The sequence below is a fragment of the Macrotis lagotis genome, chromosome 2 (genome assembly GCF_037893015.1).
Source record: "Macrotis lagotis isolate mMagLag1 chromosome 2, bilby.v1.9.chrom.fasta, whole genome shotgun sequence".
In the NCBI taxonomy this organism is placed as follows: domain Eukaryota; kingdom Metazoa; phylum Chordata; class Mammalia; order Peramelemorphia; family Peramelidae; genus Macrotis; species Macrotis lagotis.
The window spans coordinates 69,467,859-69,488,324 of NC_133659.1; the positions used below are offsets into that span (position 1 = coordinate 69,467,859).

Here is a 20,466-nt window from a genome sequence, read left to right on the forward strand (position 1 = left end):
TGCTGCATTGTATTTACTATTTTAGGTTTCTAAATTTAGAAATGACAAGGACACTTAAGGTTAGCTCCCCTGATTTTACAACTGAGTAAAATGAGCATCTCATCTGGTATCCTCCCCTGCTCAAAGAAACCTCTCTATTATCTCACAGAAGGACAGAAGACAAGCATCATGAAACAGCCTGGCTGTCTTCAGAGGAATCAAACAGAGATTACTTTACAGGAACACATTCCACAGTTTTGAAATTAATTATAAGACAACTGAGCAATAATCAATCAATGTTCTTCTCCAAGAAGACAACTCACCAAGGATTCCAAATCCTGAATTAATTTTTCCATATCCTGCGTGATAAATTTCTTCAGTTTAGAAGATCAAACACTCCTGTTTGTATGTTAATACACACACACACACACACACACACACACACACACACAAACAAAATAATGGGTTTTACTTCCCATTTTTTTCAGTTTGTAGACATTGTATTTATAAACAAAAAATCACTCTAAAGCCTGGCAAAACAATCTTCACACTGAATTGCAAAATATGTGGTAGCTGATTTTTTTTGTATTCACAAATTTATAACAAAAAACTTTTTTTTTTTAGAACAATAAGTTCTTATTGGATTGGAAGTATTTGCAATGGTGACTAATAAGGAAAGTAAGTGAAAATGAATTGAGATTATTTTGTATAAGATGTTTGAAAGAGATACCAGCAACTTTTTTTGTATATAAAAAACTGAACCATTTCTTTTTTGTAACAAATTCTGCAGGGGCTGTTTTGTTGGCTCAACCTGCGCTGCCCTCCCCCCATAAAATGAGGCTATATAGAAGCATAATAGATTTATTTAAACTGCATTCCTTAAATGAACTGATGTCTCATTTACTCTCTGGGGCTCTATGGATTCATATAAAAGGAACAGAAAACTTAAGTTCTCATTATACTTCTAAATAAAAGTATCAAGAAAATATTTTTATTCCATTTACTAAATAGGTAGATAGTAAAAGGAAAATGTTTTCTATAATTGATATTAATCTGGCCAGCTAAAATAAATTTTAAAAATCAAGAATAAAAATCCCATCTTAAAAATCTATAGTCTATGACAGTGTCAATGTTATTATCACATGAAGACCAACATAGGAGTAATAAAATGCAGAATGCTCCATATGTAAAGCATGTGGCCTAATATCTACAAGCATAAACATATCAATTCCTTGCAGGAAAATATTAGTGTAACAATTGATTTCATTTAAGTCCCAATTGACAGACAATGAATTCATACTAATAAGCTCCAACTAGAACATTAAATCTCAAAACTTCACAAATGATATAATAAATTGCTCCTCAGCACTGGAATCTAAACTTTATTAGTCCTTTGTAGGTATCCTAATTTTTTTTTCATTTTTTAAGGCCTACCTTATTCAAAAAGCATAATATTTCATAAAATCAAATATTTTTCATTTCATGACAGACAAAATCCAGTTAAGATAGCCTAGTTACCAGAGTTAGGTTTATCTCAAAGACTCACATTCATGGTCCAAATCCCTTCTATAACATCTTCAACCAATATACATTTATTAAGGATTTACTATGTGCCAAACATTCAAAAAGTGGCCATAAAGCTTTTACTTAAGAGGTTTCCACTGAGAAAGGACCTCAGTCTCTCCTCCATCATATTCTACTTTCATCTAACTCCGTTTTCCTTAAATGAAGTTTACTTCAAATTCTCATGGAACACTTCTAATCCTTCAATTGCTTAAAGAAAACATGTTCTAAGTCTGAACAAAAAACAATTATTACTTAGAACTTTACACTTTATAGACAATGCTTCTTCGTATCTTTTCCATATGATCTTTCTAGTCATGCCTACTTCAAATGTTATTAGTAGCACTGATTTTTGAAATCCCAGGGTAGAATTTTACATTTATCCATATCAAATTTAATTCTGTTCATTTCAGATCTGAGTCCTAGTCTGGGATGATCTATCTTTTAATGAAAAATGAATCACTTTTCCAAGGTGCATAAAAAAAATATACCCTTACTGTGATTTTTTTTTGCCAAGAACAGAAGTCAATCAATTTGATCTATATTCCTTTTTGAAGATATGAAAAACATTTATCCTTCTCTAGCCCCATTGTCCCATCCCTCTTCCATTCTTAAAAATCTTTCAGTTTTACCGAGTGTTTTAACAATTATATCTGAGTGTTATTGCCACATTTTAGGTAAAGTTAGCTTGGGTCTATAGACTCAGACTCATGAAGGCCAGTCATATGAGACCTATTGCTCCATTTATCTTTTTTTTACATTACTTGCTAACTATTTTTGTTCTATTCTTCCTTGTTTAAGGGTCTTTTTTCCTTGAAAAGGAAAGCATCAAGTGAGTATAAATTCAGGTGTGTTCTTTTTAACCACCCTCTTATTAACAGTCCATTTACTTGAACAGTGGTCCTTGTTTTTTATAATCAATGTCAAGCTTTCATTCATTCTGGATTTTAGCATATCTTAAAAATTTTAAAGAACTGTGCTCATGTTTTCTATTTATCCTGAGATGCTAATTCTTCTTTCTATCTTCTACATATACTTTTAAAAATTGTTTATATGCCAGTGAGTTCCTTCTGTGTATGATTCTTTCAGGAGAATTCCTTCTTCCTCCATGTGTGCTTTCATCTTCAGTTTTCCAATGTTGAGAGCTTATTTCTCTTGGAACAACTCCCTACCTGTCCTTTTTAATGACCATTTTGAAATTTATTCTCACAAACCTAGAACACAGTTTGCAAACACCGTCATACTATACTGAAATTTATGCTACAGTAATAATTTCTCTAAGATTCTTATTATTTTCCTAAGGTTGTCAACTTGGCAACAACTTCTCATTGGTGCATAAAAAAATCAGTTCCAACTAAAAGTCAGTAAATAGTGGTCAAAGAATATAAACAAATACTTTTCTAAGAAAGAATTACAAATTATTAACAATCATGTGGAAGAATAACACAAATTGTTATCAATAAAAAGTTCAAAACAATCCTGGAGATTTCACCTCATACCCTGTAAACTGGCAAAAATGACAAAAGATGAGACTAGACAATAGTGGAGTTCTTGCTAGAACACAGGCACACTAGTGTTTTGCTGGCAGAGCTGTGGATCACTATAATGATTGTGGAAGACAACTTGGGTACATATGCTTTGGCTCAGAGATTCCACTGCTAGGTTTTTTCTCCAAAGAAGTCATTTGTAAGAAGAAACTGTCCATATATACCAATAGCATCACTTGTGATAGCAAAGAAAATAGAAAAAAAGTAGGTGCCCATCTACTGAGAAATTACTAACCAAATCATGGTAGACTAAGATAATGGAATATCATTGAGCCATAAGGAATGATAAATATGATGAATACAGAAATATATGAAAATAGCTAAATGAAATGTGCAAGGTAAATACGCAGAGAATTAAAAAATATAAGCAATGACTACAAAAAAAAATTCAAAGTGAATGTTGCAAAATTACCAGGACCAAGTAGGACTTCAAGGAAGAGAAATAAGAAGATATCTATTTCATCCTATTCCTCTTCCCTTCAGTGATCAGAGATCCACAAGGAAGGCACATTGCATATTTTTTCAGGCTCTTTCTACATATTAATCAGTTATTCTGATTTTTTCCTTTAAAAAGTTTTGTTATGTGTAAGGGCCCTTAAAAGAGACATTCTTACTCTCAACCAATTCTTTACTATCTGTCTTGTGTGACTTTTCTCCACGTCCATCCATAAATTTGAAACAGAGGTCCACCAGATACTTCAAGAGTCCAAGTATTGGTTGTCCACTTGTCATTATCCCTTGCTCTTACCACATGACCAGGTCATCTTTACTATCACAGATCTTTGAGGGCAATTTTTACTTCTTTAATGGATCTTTTTAATGGATCTCTGCTCACATCATCAACTTTTCCATTGTCCTGTGTATGATATTCATTTTTAATTCTTTATAAACTATAGTATTATAAGCCTAATGGTAAATAGGAAGCATAAGAGCTCACACTGGGCCTGGAATCAGGAAGGCTTAAATTCAAATTTGACTTCAAACTTTGTCTGACCCTGGGCAAGTCATCTTTGCCTTAGTCTCCTCATGTATTAAAAGGGAATGATAATAGCGCCTACCTCTTGAGGTTACTCTGAGGATTAAATGAGATAATACTGTAAATTGCTTAGCACAATATTTGGTAATTAGCAAGTTCTATATAAATGTCAGTTATTATTATTATTATTATTATCTTGCTACATAAAGCAACCTCAGTAAAATGTCAACTATTTCCAACCTATCTACTTTCTCTGTCACCTATATTAAAATGTTATGAGTCATCCATATATGAACATAGGAACTCATCAAACATGGCATTAGCAGGAAATTCGGTTTTTATTCGAACAAGCAACATTCAACAGTGGACTGTAGCATTACAATTTTGCAACTGAATGAAAGATAAAAAACTGTGCTATTTCTTGTTGATCATAAAAAAAAGCATCTGGTTCAGTAGAGGAAAACACTCTGAATGATTCATTTTTAATTAGTTATTCCTCAGCTATACAGTAAAATTCTTCAAGATTCCATGAAAGATCTAACTTCAGAAATAACTATTCAAAGACCCTGTGAAAACCTCTTTACACTTTAGACAGATGTTACAAAGAGACAATGAGCTGGGCCCAGAGCAGAACAGAGGAGAGGAGGCTAGATGTGGACTGCCTAGGGGAAATTGCTACTCTTTTCAAAGACTGTAAGCTTCCATTGGAAACAAAGGAATCTTTTTTAAAATGGCAACAAATTTTATCTGTGTTGATATATAGCAAAGAGATCAGAAACATGACAATTTCTAAAGAACTGGAGGAATACACAAGTCAGCACAGTATTTAGCTCTACTGGCTAAGGCTTTTGGAGACACCTTATACAATACAATCATTACTCTACATTTTTAATGTTTTCCTGAAGCCTTTAAAAAACCTTTCCCAAATCTATTATAAAAAGAATAAAATAAACTTGAGGGTACAAAGAGAGAAAACTAGACTATTTGTCCCATAAAGCATAAGGACATCATAAACACAAAATTGTTGTCTTAATTCAAGAAATATTTTGATAAGAACTTATTAGCTCCTGGAGTTGTTATGCAATGATATAAAAGTAAAATCAGTTGTCAACACAATTAACTGAAAATTGAAAATGTAATCAATCAGTCCAAACTTTTCTTTTTAAAAAAAGTAAATTAATACTTGAATTAGAAGTTCACTTATCACTGAGAAGCTTCTAAATATTAGCAGTATTTAATGGGAATAATATCCTAGTACACCTGGATATTTAAAAATTTCAAAGATAAAATAGAGTTCCAACCTAAAGACTCTATAAACTTTTATTGACCTCTTACTGTCACATTATTCAGATAGAGGCAGTTCCTTCCCATTCACTGTCCCTGATTGGAGGGGAGTGCTATCCAAAACCTCCATTTAAGGAAGGAGTCCAGGTGAGAACTCCTTCCTCATCTAGCCCTGCATGACTTTGGGGCTTCTCTGACTTTTTTCCTCTTATTCTCTACTGGGGGGCCTTCCCTGTTCCTCAACACCACCCCATTTCTCAACTTTTTTCTAGGACTGTCTTCTCCCATTTCATTGTAAGCTCCTTGAGGGCAGGTCTAGTATTTTCTATGTATTTATTTATATTTGTGCATTTAGTACAGTGCCTGATACACACTAGATGTTTGATAAATGTTAATTGATGCATAGTATATCCCCAACCAAAATTAAAGTTCAGTCAAAGATTTTGCAGAAGGAGCTATCTTTCAAAATAAATAGGAGTTAAAATTTGTGTAGGTAGAAGATAAAACTTCTATTTTTGACGTTTCATTATCTTAGTCGTCAGCTGAAGGATATGTCCAAATCTGGCCAAAGGGCATCCTTAACCTCCCTCCCAAAAACCGAGGATAACAATCTTAAATTTTATATTTTATTCATTAAAACACTTTCCCTAGAGTAATTTCTCCCCCAACACCAATTTTAAAAGAAAAGATTTAAATCTCTAAGAATGAAAAAAATAAGGGTATATTAAGGGTATATTAAAGTATATTAAGAACTTTTAAATTAAGACAGCATTTTTCTTGCTTCTCCTATATCTGAAAATATTCCCAATGCCTGAAATCATACTGGACAGAAAATAAAATTTAAAAACAAAAAACTTAAAAAAGGATGTAAAATAGGATGTATAATTTTCACATTCAAAACAAGATATTAAAACATTTATCTTGTCAGGTAACTCAGGGTATAAATTATAAATGTGAATCCATGGATTATTTCACTGCCATTTGCTTTCAGAAAAAAAGATTAAGGGAAAGGGAATATTAAAACAATTTCAGAATTAGGAAAAAAAAATTATCCCTAGCTTCTAGAAGTAGGCATGGAGGGTTATGCTGTCAAAAGACAAATTTAGGGGAAAAAATCTAAGAATCTTAGAATTGGAAAGGACTCCATTGGGTTCTTTCCATAGTAGAGTCCTTTCTTTACCAATCCTCCTCTAATATCAAGAATTCTCTCAACAGCACAGATAGAAAGTTCCCCAATCTTTGAATAAAAACTTACACCAAGAGAGAAAACTCTACATATCTTGAGGCAGCTGGCCCTTTAACTTCTGAATAATTCTAATTGTTAGAAAGTCAAAATGTGCTCCTTTGTAATTTAGACCATTTGCCTTTGTTTCTTTGAAAGAACAGAAAAAAAGACTAATTCTTCTTCCAAGAAGAAAGTATCTAGTTTCCTTGATCAATCATATCACTCAAAGAAAACGAACTACCTGTTCAAATACTTAAAAAAAAAACAACCTGGAAAATGTGATTTGCAAGCCATAATCAGTAATATCTGAAAGAGGGTATTGAATGGGGAAGTCCTCTACAGGACTACATCAGATTGTAAACTCTATGAAGTCAGGAAGTCTCCTTTCCTTTCTTCTCCCCTCTCCTTTCCTTTTGGTATCCAAACAACTAGCACTTAGCCTGGCATTACAATAGATACTTACTAAATATTTACTAATTGATTGTCTAACAAGAGAAGAAAATTCTAAGCAGAGAAAAGAAAAGAGTTTGCAATTTTACTATGGGTCAGGTAAGTCTGATTTTCTGGGAAATTTATTGAATGGTTCTTGAAAGCAGTGGTTATAAAATCAGTATGACTTCATCAAGAATAACCTGTTTGGGGGCAGCTAGGTGGAGTGATAGAAAGGGCACCAGGAACTAGATTCAGGAGGATCTGAGTTCAAATTTGACCTCAGACACTTAATACTTAATTAGCTATGTGACCTTGAGCAAGTCACTTAACTCCATTGCCTGGCAAAGACAAAACCAAAAAGAAAAAAAAGAAAGAAAGAATAACCTGTTTTTCTTTGGTTTAAAGGTTACTAAATTAGCACTAAGAGACAAGTAAGATGGAAAGTAAAAAGCTGAACATAGTCTAAAAGGAACTGGATTGGAGTCTTCCCTCTGCCATGTATTGGTTGTACCACACTGAGCAGGTCATAATTTGTCAGTGTTCAAAGGTCATTTTTGAAGAATGTATATTTCAATAATACCATAATTAAATTAGAAGAGAATGGAATAATTTACCTGTCAGATCTATGGATAAGGGAAGAATTTGGAACCAAACAAGATATAGAGAATATTGTGAAACATAAAATATCATTTTGATAATATAAAATTAAAAGTGATTGCATAGACAAAACCAATGCAACCAAAATAAGAATGAAACCAAAAAACCGGGGGAAAAGATTCTGTAGCAAAAAATGTCTGATAAAGGTCTAATTTCTCAAATGTATAAGTCATTCCATAAATCATATTAACTAATTAAAATGGATAAACTGATTAAAAAGTCAAAGAAATTAAAACTATAAAAACTTTTATACTCATGTTTTAAAATGCTCTAAATCACTACTGATTAGAGAAATGCAAATTAAAACAATTACAAGGTACCACTTCATACCATTAATATGACAGAAAAGAAAAATAATAATGTTCTCTAGGACATGGGAAAATTGGAACACTAAGGCACTGTTGGAGGGGGAAACAGTTCTAAAGTATAGAATTTAGAACTCAAAACTAAAAGTTTAACATGTAATTGGATTAAAAAATTAACAAAAAACGAAGTGTATATTTAAGAAAAAGATGTCAATATTTATCAGTCATGGGAGATCCCCCTTGAGGAATTCTCTTGTCAATGACTGACTTCACAGGGAAAGTACCTATTCTTAGCGAATCAAACTGCAAGACTAGAGAATATCCCACAATATTTCTTGTGGAAGAGAAAGAAGGGCATTATCTTCATAATAGTACAATTAGACAATTTTTTTAAACAGAAGAAATAATTTGGATAGAGAAATTAATATTGGATTTGGTTATGAAGGCTCTGCGTTCAAATCTCAAAATTTGGATAGAGTACCAGGTCTGGGAGGGAGTCAGGCGGACTTCAGTTCAAATCCAGATTCACCAACATTTATCACTTATTCTATGTGACCCTGAACAAGTCACCATGATTGCCTTGCCCTATGACCCCCCCAAAAAAGTCAAATCGATACTCCTAAAACAAAAAATCTAACCATAGCACATTTCTTAATCCCCACTCAGTAAACTTTAGTGGCTTCCTCTCACCCCCATTCCTTTACATGACATTCTTACTTCTTAAACATATGTTCCTATCAGCTGTAATTCTCTCCCTTGTCCTCTCTGAGAATCTGAGATATGGGAACAACCAGTGATAACAAAGTTTAGAACTGGAATGTTATGTGAGGAACAGCTAGGAGAAAGAACTTTAAAAGAGAAACAGGGGATTTCATATTTGATCCAAAAAGACAGAAAAACTGGAGTTTACTGCCTGGGGTGGGTAGGGCATGGTTAGATTTCTACAATTCATTACCTAGCAGAGTGGAAGAGAGAATAGAGTGGTGAGAAACATGAGATAGCGACACCAACTAGAAGAATAATGAAATAGTCTAGGCATGAAGAATACAAGGCTTGTGGCAGTGTCAAAGGAGAGAAGGGAGCATATTGAATTGATGTTACCTATGTAAAAGTCACAGAATTTAAGAGACAGAATGGAGAGGAGAAGGAAAAGAAGTCTAAGATATTGCCCAGATTGTGAGCCTGGGTAACTAAAAGAATACTGATATTCTCTCAACAATCTGAGGGGAATTGAGAAAAGGAGAGGGCTTGGGGGGAAAGGTAAGTAGATCACTTCTGAACACACTAATTTTAAGTTGCCTAAAGGACATTCCACTCACAGATGTTGAATATGGAGTTGGAAATGGAAGAGTGAAGTTTTGACATGAAGTTAGGACTAGATAAGTGGATCTAAGAATCATCAGAATAGAGAAGATAATTGAATCCATGGGAACTGATGAAATCAAGTAACAATCATGAAGTATAGCCCAGGACAGAAACTAATGAAAAAAACTAGGTGCAATCTGGATAAAGAGGAGGAGTCAGCCTGATAGGACAAGAACAAGGTGAGAGAAATGTCACAAAAATTTAAAGAATATTAGAGAAACAAGGGTGACTGACCTTATTAAAGCCTACAAAGAGGTCAAGGAGGATTAAGATGATTAATTTGGAAAATAAAAGTCCACTGATAAATGGAAAGAACAGTTTCAGCTGAATAATACTGTCAGACAATAGTTAAAAGAAGAAAGGAAGAAAGTGGTTCTCAATTGACTGATGACTTACTCAAGGAATTTAATAATATCAGGGAGGAAAAAAAGATAAAGGACCAGAATTAGTGGGAATAAAAAGATCAAGAATTTTTTTGATGATAGGCATGGAAGCAGGAGGGAAGTTGTTTGCAGGCAAGGAGGTTTTCAAAACAAGAGTGATAATGAGAAGATGGAGTAACCACCTGGAGAAGACAGTATAGAATAGGATCCTATGGGCATCTAGAGATTTTTGCCTTAGGAAAAAGAAGGGACCCCCTCTTCAGGTAAGACAGAAGTGAAAAGCATAGTGGTGAGCAACATTTAAGTCACATATGAAGAGATGGGGAGAAGAGGGAAGTCTCTTGAAATGGTCTAATTTTTTTTCACTGAAATATGAGGCAAGTTTCTCAGCTGGAAGGGTAGAGAGGAGTTTTGAAGAGCACTGAAAAGGTGTGTAACAGTCACTCTTTGAGTGAAATAAAGAATTGATACAAGAAATATAAAAGTATTGATTGCCACAATGAGGATTCAGTTTATAAAATGCAAAATAAATTAATAATGAGAGGATGGGACTCATTGGAAAAGGTTTTGGGAAAGATTGAATGCAATTAGAAAGAGAGACAGCAAAGCATGAGCTGGAGTGATAGTATCATAGAAACAATGGATATGAACTTAGACCCCATGAGAATATAGAGGATAGAAGGGCTATGTCCATTGGATCACAAAGAGTCTGATATAAATGAACAAGTCAATAATAATCACTACAACAAGAACAAAATAAATTTTTATTGGAACTAGTCAAAACAATTTCATGATTTATTTTTCAGCAGCATATATGTGTAAGTGAAGGCAACAGATTGTGAGAGTAATCCAAGGTTAAGATTAGAAAGGGCAAGTCATTTAACCTCACTGCCTTAAAATGAATAAAAACGTTTTTAAAAAAAGAGTAGAAAGGACAAAATTTCAAAATAGGATAAAGGGTCAAAAAAAAAAAAACCTCAAGAAAAGGTGACAGAATAGAACTGAACTAGTACACCAAAGGAACAAGATGGTGAAATGAACAATGGAGTCTATGCAAAAATGCTGTCCTAGGAAAGAATGAGAAATAAAAGGGCTGGAGGTCATAGTAAGGAAGAACACATATGGGGGCTGTGAAGCAGAGGGAGGGGTGGAGTGACAAAAGAGAGTGATCAGATATAAGAAGTTCAGAGTATATGATAGAAGTGTAATACATATGGCAAGGTAAAGGGTATGACTACCTTGGGGCAGCTAGGTTGCACAGCGAATTAAGTGCCAAAGATATAAGTCAGGAAGACCTAAAATCAAAACTCCACCTATCTGTGTGACCATGTCACTTACCCTGTCTGTCTCAGTTTCCTCATCTGTAAAGTGAGGAGAAGGAAATGACAAACCATTTCAGGATCTTTTTTAAGAAAACCCCAAATGCCATGAAGAATTGACCATGACTGAAAAGACTGAATAACAACAACTTCCTATCTCAGGGTCAAGTACTTGATTCACTATGTCATCTAGTTGCCTTAAAAGATAACTTTCTAGTTGTTTGTTTTTTACCATGCTAAAAAAATACTTAAGTTCCAAAGACTTAAGGACTAAAGAAGTCACATGATTTGCCAACCTTTGCAAGTGCCAGCATTGTGGTTTAAATCCAGTCAAGGTAATTCTTATAATTCTTTATCTAAAATCTAAGCAAAGATGAACAGTAATACTTAAAAGGATAAACTAGAATTATTGGGCATAGAGAAATTAAGTGGGGGGGGAAACACTTCAATTAAAGATATGAAGGTGAGCAAGCCATTCCACTTTCCTCTTTGGGTCTTAGTTTCTTCATTTCATAAATGAAATGAAGTCTGACTGAAGGAAATTATTTTTCTAGACATAGGTTGAAAGGGATGTCCACTGAGACCCATTTCAACTCTGGAATTTAGATAGTATATAGTCTCTAAAATTTACCCTTCTTGCTATAAAATTCAATAAATTCAAGAAATATTTGCTACTTACAAATATAGGTATATACATTAACTACTTAATATTATTATTTCTAGGTTTGTTTGGTTTTTTTGCAAGGCAATAGGGTTAAGTGGCTTGTCCAAGGCCATATAGCCAGGTAATCATTAAGTGTTTGAGGCTAGATTTGAACTCAGGTACTCCTGACTCCAGGGTCAGTGCTCTATCCACTGTGCCACCTAGCCACCCCACTCCTTAATATTATTAATTTCATCAAGGAATACCCCATATAAGAAAAAACATTATTAAAGAGCAATTTAGTCATCAACAAATATTTACTAAGTGCCTACTATGTACTGAGAATAAAACAATAGAAATGAAAAGCACACTTGCACCTGTACAGTTATATACAGAAGAAATTCTATAGCCATTCTCTCTCCTATTACATTAGTGGCCTTGATTTAACACATACATCATTAAGAAAGATTTATTAACATAAGATAACAACTTTTATATACTGTGAGCTTTACTCCTTAACTACGTCCAAACTAAACAAAGGCTGCCACCTTGTGGACTTACACTATTAAATAAATAGATCAAAGGGAAAGAGGCAAATTTAATAACTAGTATTTCCCAAGATTGCTGCCTCTCAGGGTGCTTTGCAATGCCTTCCAGGGGAATAATGAAAAATTCATATCCAATTCTGTATACTTTGTATTAATTGTACAGTCAGAATTCTAATGAATTATTTTTCCCCTAACCAAAGTCATATTAAAGTGTTTAACATGTTTTTAAAAAAACAGCAATAACAGAAACAGCTGAGCTAAGATAGTCAAGTGATGGAAGCACTATGCTAATCTCCCCAAGACAAGCTCTTCTAAACAGATCTAGAAAACGCACCAGATCAAATAATCATGGGGAAATCCAGAGAGTCAGTGAAATCCTTTGTCCAACTCAGTTCTGCACAGAGAAGACAGGTGAAGAGCTCAGCTGACTCTGAGAGCAGGGCTGGGGTCAGCCCATGACACCTGCAGAGCCCTCCAGTGATCAGGGAGAGAAGAAGGTCCTATCTTTATGGGGCACCAACAGATCCAGGAAGCATCACTGTGACAATGACAGTAGGCCTAGACAAGGAACTGGCTTTTTCTGGGTGGGGTGGTACTGAGAAAGGAGGAAGTCAGAAGCCAGCAGCAGCCTGAATCCAGTTCAAGTTATGAACAAGATCTTATGTCCTGCATCTAGACCAACAGTAACAGAGACAAGAAACTCAGACAATTCTGTTGCTGCAAATCAAGTTTTCCTGGCTGACAGGGCAGAATCCAGAAGCAGGCTCCTCTTACATAAACCAAAACCCAGATCAGGAACTTGTAGAGCTCAGATCAGGAGAGCAGTAATCAGAATTAGGCTAGGATCAGATCACTTGGGGGACACTGAAAATTTGCCGATAATGCAACACTCAAAAGCCCAAGAAAACAACAAGAAGACCAGCCCAGATCTTTGCTCCAGAAGTGAGGTATAGCCTAGCTCCAACAACTAGTTTGAAGTCAGGAAATACTTGAGAAAAATAGGCAAACACAAAAGGAACCCAAGCATAATTGCTATTATAATGGAAGAGAGGCTCAAGACACAAACAGAGAAGAAACTGACTATAAACCATCTATAAGCAAATCCTCAGAGGATATCACATCTTGTAAAAGTTCAATTAGAATTCCTGAAGGAGATGCATAATTTTTTAAAACTTTAAAAATGGAATGACAGTGTTTGAGAAAAATAATTGAAAAGAAGTGAAAGATATGAAAAAACCTAAATGTTTGGCACAAGATACAAAATTCCGTCCATGCAAAAAATTCCCTTAAAAGTAGAATGGGACTAATAGAAGCCAATGGCTCCATGGGGCAACAAGAAATATTAAAGACAAAAGGCTTCTTAAAAAATAAAAGTAAACTATCTCACAGCACCCCCCCAAAAAAAATGAAAGGAAGGAAGGAAGGAAGGAAGGAAGGAAGGAAGGAAGAAAGAAAGAAAGGAAGGAAGGAAGGAAGGAAGGAAGGAAGGAAGGAAGGAAGAAAGAAAGAAAGAAAGAAAGAAAGAAAGAAAGAAAGAAAGAAAGAAAGAAAGAAAGAAAGAAAGAAAGAAAGAAAGAAAGAAAGAAAGAAAGAAAGAAATTAAGAAATTAAGAAAGAAAGACAGAAAGACAGACAGAAAGAAAGAAAGACAGACAGAAAGAAAGAAAGAAAGAAGCGAACAAACAACGAAACAAAGAGAAAGAGACCTGGAAACCAAATTAAGAAGGAAAAAAACTTTAATAATCACTGAATGTCAAAAAAAATCTAAACATCATATTTCAAGAAAATTTAAAAGACAACTGCCTAGATATAGAATCAGAAGGTAAAAATAAATATAGGATCCACAGGTCACCTCCTGGAAAAGAAAAAAACAAAAAAAGGAAAATGAAAATCCTCAGGAAATCATAGGAAAAATCAAGAGCTTCTAGGTCAAAGAAGAAATATACCAAGCAACCAGAAAAAAAAAGAGAATTCAAGTATTGAGGAATGCCCCCCCCACATACACACAAACATAGCATAATACTACTGGGGGAAAAATGAACCTTTAATAAAATATGGAACTTCTAAACATTACTGAAGAACAGTTTACAGGTGCAAAGAAACTTCAAAATTCGAAACAGGAATGAAGAGAAACGGTTAAATACTGATGAAGAAAGACAATGCACTAAATAAGGATTAACTGTTTACATTAAAAAATGATCAAAGATGACACTTTCTCTTCTGAATCCCACTGTCACAAAGTGAAGACAATTAATAAAGGCTTGCAAGGGTTTCTGATATGTCATGATGATCTTAAAAATGAAAAAAGAGGAGAAGAGAATCTGCTTTTGGGGAAGGATGTAGGAGAAATTATTTCACATATTCAAGGTATACAGGAAGACTTCTATGCAATCCAGAAGGTGGTGATAGTAGGAAGAGTTATCAATTAAAACTTACCCTGATCTGAACTAGTCAAAAGAAGGAAGGGCACACAGAAAGCTGAATTCAAAAATATATTTCAATGAACAGAAAAATAGGAAGGTAAGATGGTAGAGTGAAGGCAGGAAATTTTGGCAGCTCTTGCCCAGACCACTCCAAATACCTCTAAATAATAACTCTAACCAAATTCTAGAGTAGCAGAACCCACAAAAAGTCTGAGTAAAACAAGGTTCCAGCCCAAAACACCTTGGAAGAGTCACTGGAAAGATCTGTTATGAGACCAGCGAAGATGGCCAGATGACTGATTGGACAGCCATGCTGGAGCTCTCCCCATCCCCCACACACATCACTTCTGCTACAGATCTCAGGGTGGAGCCAAGATGGCAGTGGGAAGCTAACATGCTACCAGAACTTTTCCCTACCAAAGATAAATGAAGCCTCTGATCTGACATTCAAACTACAGGTCCCATAGAAAAAGAGAAGATTTTTCAAAGAAGTATTTAATGGTACACATCGTGTACCATGGAGGATCTTCAGTGAAGGTCTGTTTCTTTGGGAGAAAAGGAGAGAAAAGTCCAAGAGGCCAGAGAGAAGGAAAGCCAGCAAGAGGCTTTTAGCTACAGTGCAATCCGGGTCCCAACAGTTTGACAACAGCACAGGTCCCACCAGCTAGATAGCAAGCAGAAGAGAAGGTTCCAATCCCAAACAAAATCTGAACACTGGGTTAAAAGAAAGGACTGGGTTGGGAACAATTCACTGCTAAGACTGAACCGAGACATAAAGGAGGAAACAAACCTCTGCAAAAGGCAAGGCCTGGACTACATGCACAATGACAAGCCAGGGATTAGACCCCAGCTGCAGCACAAAAAAAAAAAAAGTTAGATCCATACTCCCTATACCCCAGGAACAGAGCTAAAACAACAAAGATGAGTAAAAAAAAAAAAGCTAAAAAAACTAAAATAAAAAGCTAAAACATTGCTAACTGTAAAAAAATACTTTATGGACAAAGATGAAAACAATGCCATGTCTGAAGAAGAAATCAGTGAAAAATTACTCACAAGGCAAGTCTCAAAACAGTCTAGGAATTGAACTCAAATACCAAAGCTTATCAAAGAACTTAAAAAAGAATTCAAAAACCAAAGAAGAGAGGAAGAAGAAAAACAGAAAAAAGAAATGAGAGCCATAAAGGAAAATCTATGAAAAATTGACCAGAGAATTCAACATTTTTGAATAGGAAACACAAACGATGATTCAAGAAAATAACTAAAAACTAGAATTGAACAAACAGAAACCAATGAATCTACAAGGCTATAAGACTCCATCAAACAAGATAAAAGGGCTAAAAAATTGAAGAAAAGTACCCTTAAGGGAAAACAAATGACCTGGAAAATAGACTAAGAAGAGATAATCTATTAATCATCAGCCAATCAGAAACCTTTGATCAGAAAAGAATCTGGAAAATACCATGCAGGAAATTAATAGGGAAAACTGTCCAAATCTGCTAGAACAAGAAAACAATATAACCAACCACTCAAAGAATACAGAGAACCCCTCCAGAAAATGATCCCAGCATAAAAATTTCAAGGGGTGTTATAGCCAATTCCAGAACTCTCAAAGAAATGGGAAAATACTACAAGCAACAAAAAGAAAAATACAAAGGAAACACAATCAAACTCACTAGGACCTATCAGCCTCAATACTGAAGGACTGAAAGACTTGGAATGACACATATTGGAGGGCAAAGGACTTGGGATTCCCATCTAGAATGTACTACCATGCAAAATATACTGGTCAGGGAAAAAGATGGATGTTCAACGAAATAGAGGAGTTCCAGAATTTCCTGACACAAAGACCAGAACTGAACTTGAGAACCAGAAAAGAGAATCAATTACAAAATACAAGACTCAAGAGTTCTATAAAAAGGTAAATGAAAAGGGGAAGGAAAAAAAAAACCAAATGTTGGTCAGAACCATCAAATTGTATACAACTGGTGGGGTGGTTAGGTGGCGTAGTGGATAAAGCACCGGTCTTGGAGTCAGGAGTACCTGGGTTCAAATCTGGTCTCAGACACTTAATAATTACCTATCTGTGTGGCCTTGGGCAAGCCACTTAACCCTATTTGCCTTGCAAAAACCTAAAAAAAAATTGTATACAACCTCAAAAGGGAGATATAACATTTCTAATTCTTTAGAGTTTTATTTCTCTTAGTATAATTGAATAATCTTGTCTCTCCATTGAAGAGGTCTAAGATGACATCACTATGTTTGAGACAAAAAAAAACCTAATTAAAAGCAGGAGTGTTAGCTTTAAACTTTAGCTTTAAACTTAAGTGTCTCATTATCCTTTGACCCACTTTAATTCTGCTGTGGTGACAAACTTAGCACTTTGTCTGATGAGATCATCATAAACTGGACAGTCCTGAGTCAGTGTCTCTGATAACTTATTATCATTTATAAAGCTCTCAAGTGAGACCTCCAGAGTCTCCCATTACTTAGAGACCTTTAAGACTCTTGTAGCTAATTAAATCAAGGCTGGACTTAAAAAAAAAAAAGATTTGTTATATAGCACAGCCCAGGCTGCACTGACCATGGGAGCAAACTGTCTCCAGCCATCCAGGAACAATTGATTGGGTGCCTGGGTCTCTGGGGGCACCTGGATTCATGGAAGCAGGTCAGTTTCCAGACTTCTCAGTCCAGGGATTGCCAAGGAAAATTTGGAATGACAGTGGGAAAACTCTGCTACACCAAAATGAGCAAAGGGCCCAATCCAGAGGAGACCCAGCACAGCCCTGGCCCCAGGAACCAGGAGCAGGCACTTCAGAGTCTCCCAGCAGCTGCTTCCAGAGCTCTCAGCTCACCAACGGTAAGGGGTCAGGGAAGACAGTAGAGGTCTCTCCACTATCCCTAAAGCAGGACTTTACTGCTTTGCCGACACTCAGATCCAGGTCACAGTCTGGGCCCCCATACCACCACAGTGGAGTAGAGACTTTCCTCACAGTTTCAGGGCAGAGGGGGTGCTTGTGTTCATCACAGAGGCCAGGAGAGCAGTCAGACCTTTTTATAAGGCCTTGGGGGAATTGAAATCCCAGGGGGATAGGGGTGGGTGGGAGGGGGCTGAAAACAGCTGCAAAAACCCTGTACACCCTAACAGCAACATGGGGGTGAAGATCAACCTTGATGGACTTGCTCATTCCATCAGTGCAACAATCAGGAACAATTTGGGGCTGTCTACAATGGAGAATACCATCTGTATCCAAAGAAACAACTGTGGAGTTTGAACAAAGGCCAAGGATTGTTACCTTAAATTAAGAAGAAAAAAAAAACCTGATATCTTATTGTCTTATCTTACTATCTCTTATACTTTATGTTTCTTCTTTAGGATATGATTTCTCTCTTATCACACTCGATTTGGACCAATGTATACAATGTATACCATGGAAACAATATAAAAATATTTCATATAAAAGAGGCAAGAAAAAGCTTTTTTCAATTGAGTGGAAGGGGAAAGTGAGAGGAAGTGAGTGAGCCTACACTCTCATCACAAGTGGTTCAGAGAGAAAATAACATTCACACTCAATAGAGTACAGAAATCTATCTTACCCTCGTGGAAAATAGGAAAGGAATGAGAGAAAAGGGATGGGTGAAGGGAGGGAGGCTATAGCTGATAGAAGAGAGGAAGACTGTGGTTTTGAGGAGGGAAAGGGAGAAAGGAGAGAAAGAGAGAGAAAGAAAGAGAAAGGAATAAGATGGAGGGAAATATAGCTAGCAATAGCAATTGGGGGGGGATACTGAAACAATTTTTCTGATGGACTTTTCATAAAGAATGCTCTTTATTCCAAAGACAGAGCTGATGTATCTGACTACAGACTGAAGCATACTTTTTTTCCCTTCTAACTTTGTTTTTCTTGAGGTCTCTTTCTTTGAATGTGTATGGGTGGGAATTATGTTTATTATTACAACAGGACTATTGTAATAATGTGAAAAATAAATAAAAGTAAAAGGCTTTACCAAAAAAAAGGAGAAGAAGAAGAAAGGGAAGGCAGGGAGAAGGAATTAGAGGAAGGATAGATTAAAGGAGGTATTGGTTCTATATATTAAAAAGAATATACAAAATATTTATAGCTCTATTAAAGATGGTAAAGAATGAAAATCTGAAGGAAGACTCATAAATTGAGGAATAGATTTGTGAACAACTTAAATGAATTTGATGCAATACTACTGTGGTGAATTCTTATAAGAGTAATGACCAACCCAGACTCTAGGGACTTAATCATAAAATATGATACCCACCTTTTGATAGAGAAATGAAAGACTCATAATGCAGAATGAGACAGGTATTATTTTAGACATAGCCAAGGCAGAAATTTGTTTCTGATTGACTAAACATAGTTGTAAATTGGTTTTGTTTTTCTTTGCATTTTCAACTAGGGATGGTAAACTGAGGTTGGGGTGGGGAGTATCATGGATGATTTAAAACTCATTTAATATGAATTAAGTTAGTTAAAATCATTACTTAATGATTACTACTAAGATATTAAAATTGTTTTTAAAAAATTAATACCATTAAAGAGTATAAAATGTCAATGCTAACTTGCCTTTTCTACTTAAAAGTTTTCACTGTTTCCTTTCTTAAAAGAGCATAAAGTAAGAATTTCTAAGATGTTATCAAAATGTTAAGTGTTTGGGGATTTGCAGGCCAAGAAAGAAGGATTACTATATATATCTTTTTCATGTCCATGATTTCTATTTCCCAAAAGAATCAGACCTTTTTTTATGGTTACCACCCTAATGATTGTCCTCCACTTCTGGAAGTCCTAACTCAATTCAACATGAAAAGAGAATGAAGTCCTGGAATGTGAAGTCAATTATGTAATGATTTTTGAAAGTTATTTTTGAAAGATATTTGAAAGTTGCTAGTTGCAAAAGTCAACTCGGTTTCAATTAGGGGACTGCACTTTCTTCTTAATATGATACAGCATACTAATGTAAATTTGTCAGCACACTAATGTAAATTCTTCAGCACAAACAAGTTTTAAAAGTAACAAAATTCCATCTCATTATATCAGGCTAAAATAATCTCAAGTCATTTAAATTTTCAGTAACAGAAAAAAGAAAAATTATATAATTAATCACTCTCCTCTTTGAAAACATCAAGAGATTTATTGTTCTTCTAGCATTTTCTAATCAAATACCACCGAAGTGCTGTTAGGTGCAATAATTTGGAAAGGAAATAATTTTTGTTAAATGAAAAAACAATTCAGGCTAAATTCATGTTGGTAACTAAATTCAAGTTCACTGAAGGAAGGCTCAAATTTGTGTTACAGTGAACTCAAAATCAGTACAGGTTGAATTTGTATCATAACTGATATGTATTGTAGTCTGACTTTTACAAGTAATTTAAAAATTACAAATGTTTGCTAAGAAATCCATGGCTTAATTTTTGTTTTTACTATTTTAAAAGAAAAGTCTTTTGATTCTTTGAAAATGGCAAAATGTGAAAATTTTAAAAACTTGTTACATTGTTATAAAACCTATTCTTATTTTTATTAATGATACTTCCCTAATGTTCAAAGGGCTTTCAGTATGTTTTCTTTTTTAGTATATATATTTTTTAAATTTTAGTTATTTAAGGCAATAGGGTTAAGGGATCAAAGCACTTTCAATGTAAGACTAAAGATACAACTTCATCAAAATACATATAAACTGATATAATGATAAGGCTATAACTGACTTTCAAAGATTAAGGTAGGGTAGCTAGGTGCCGCAGTGGATAGAGCACCAGTCCTGGAGTCAGGAGGACCTGAGTTCAAATCCGACCTCAGA

At 34.9% G+C, this 20,466-nt stretch overlaps 1 protein-coding gene across 6 annotated transcripts in view; it reads right to left on the bottom strand.

Moving 5' to 3' along the window:
• Positions 1-20,466, bottom strand: part of COP1 (COP1 E3 ubiquitin ligase) — a 306,374-nt gene that overhangs the window by 141,612 nt on the left and 144,296 nt on the right. The window lies entirely within an intron of this gene.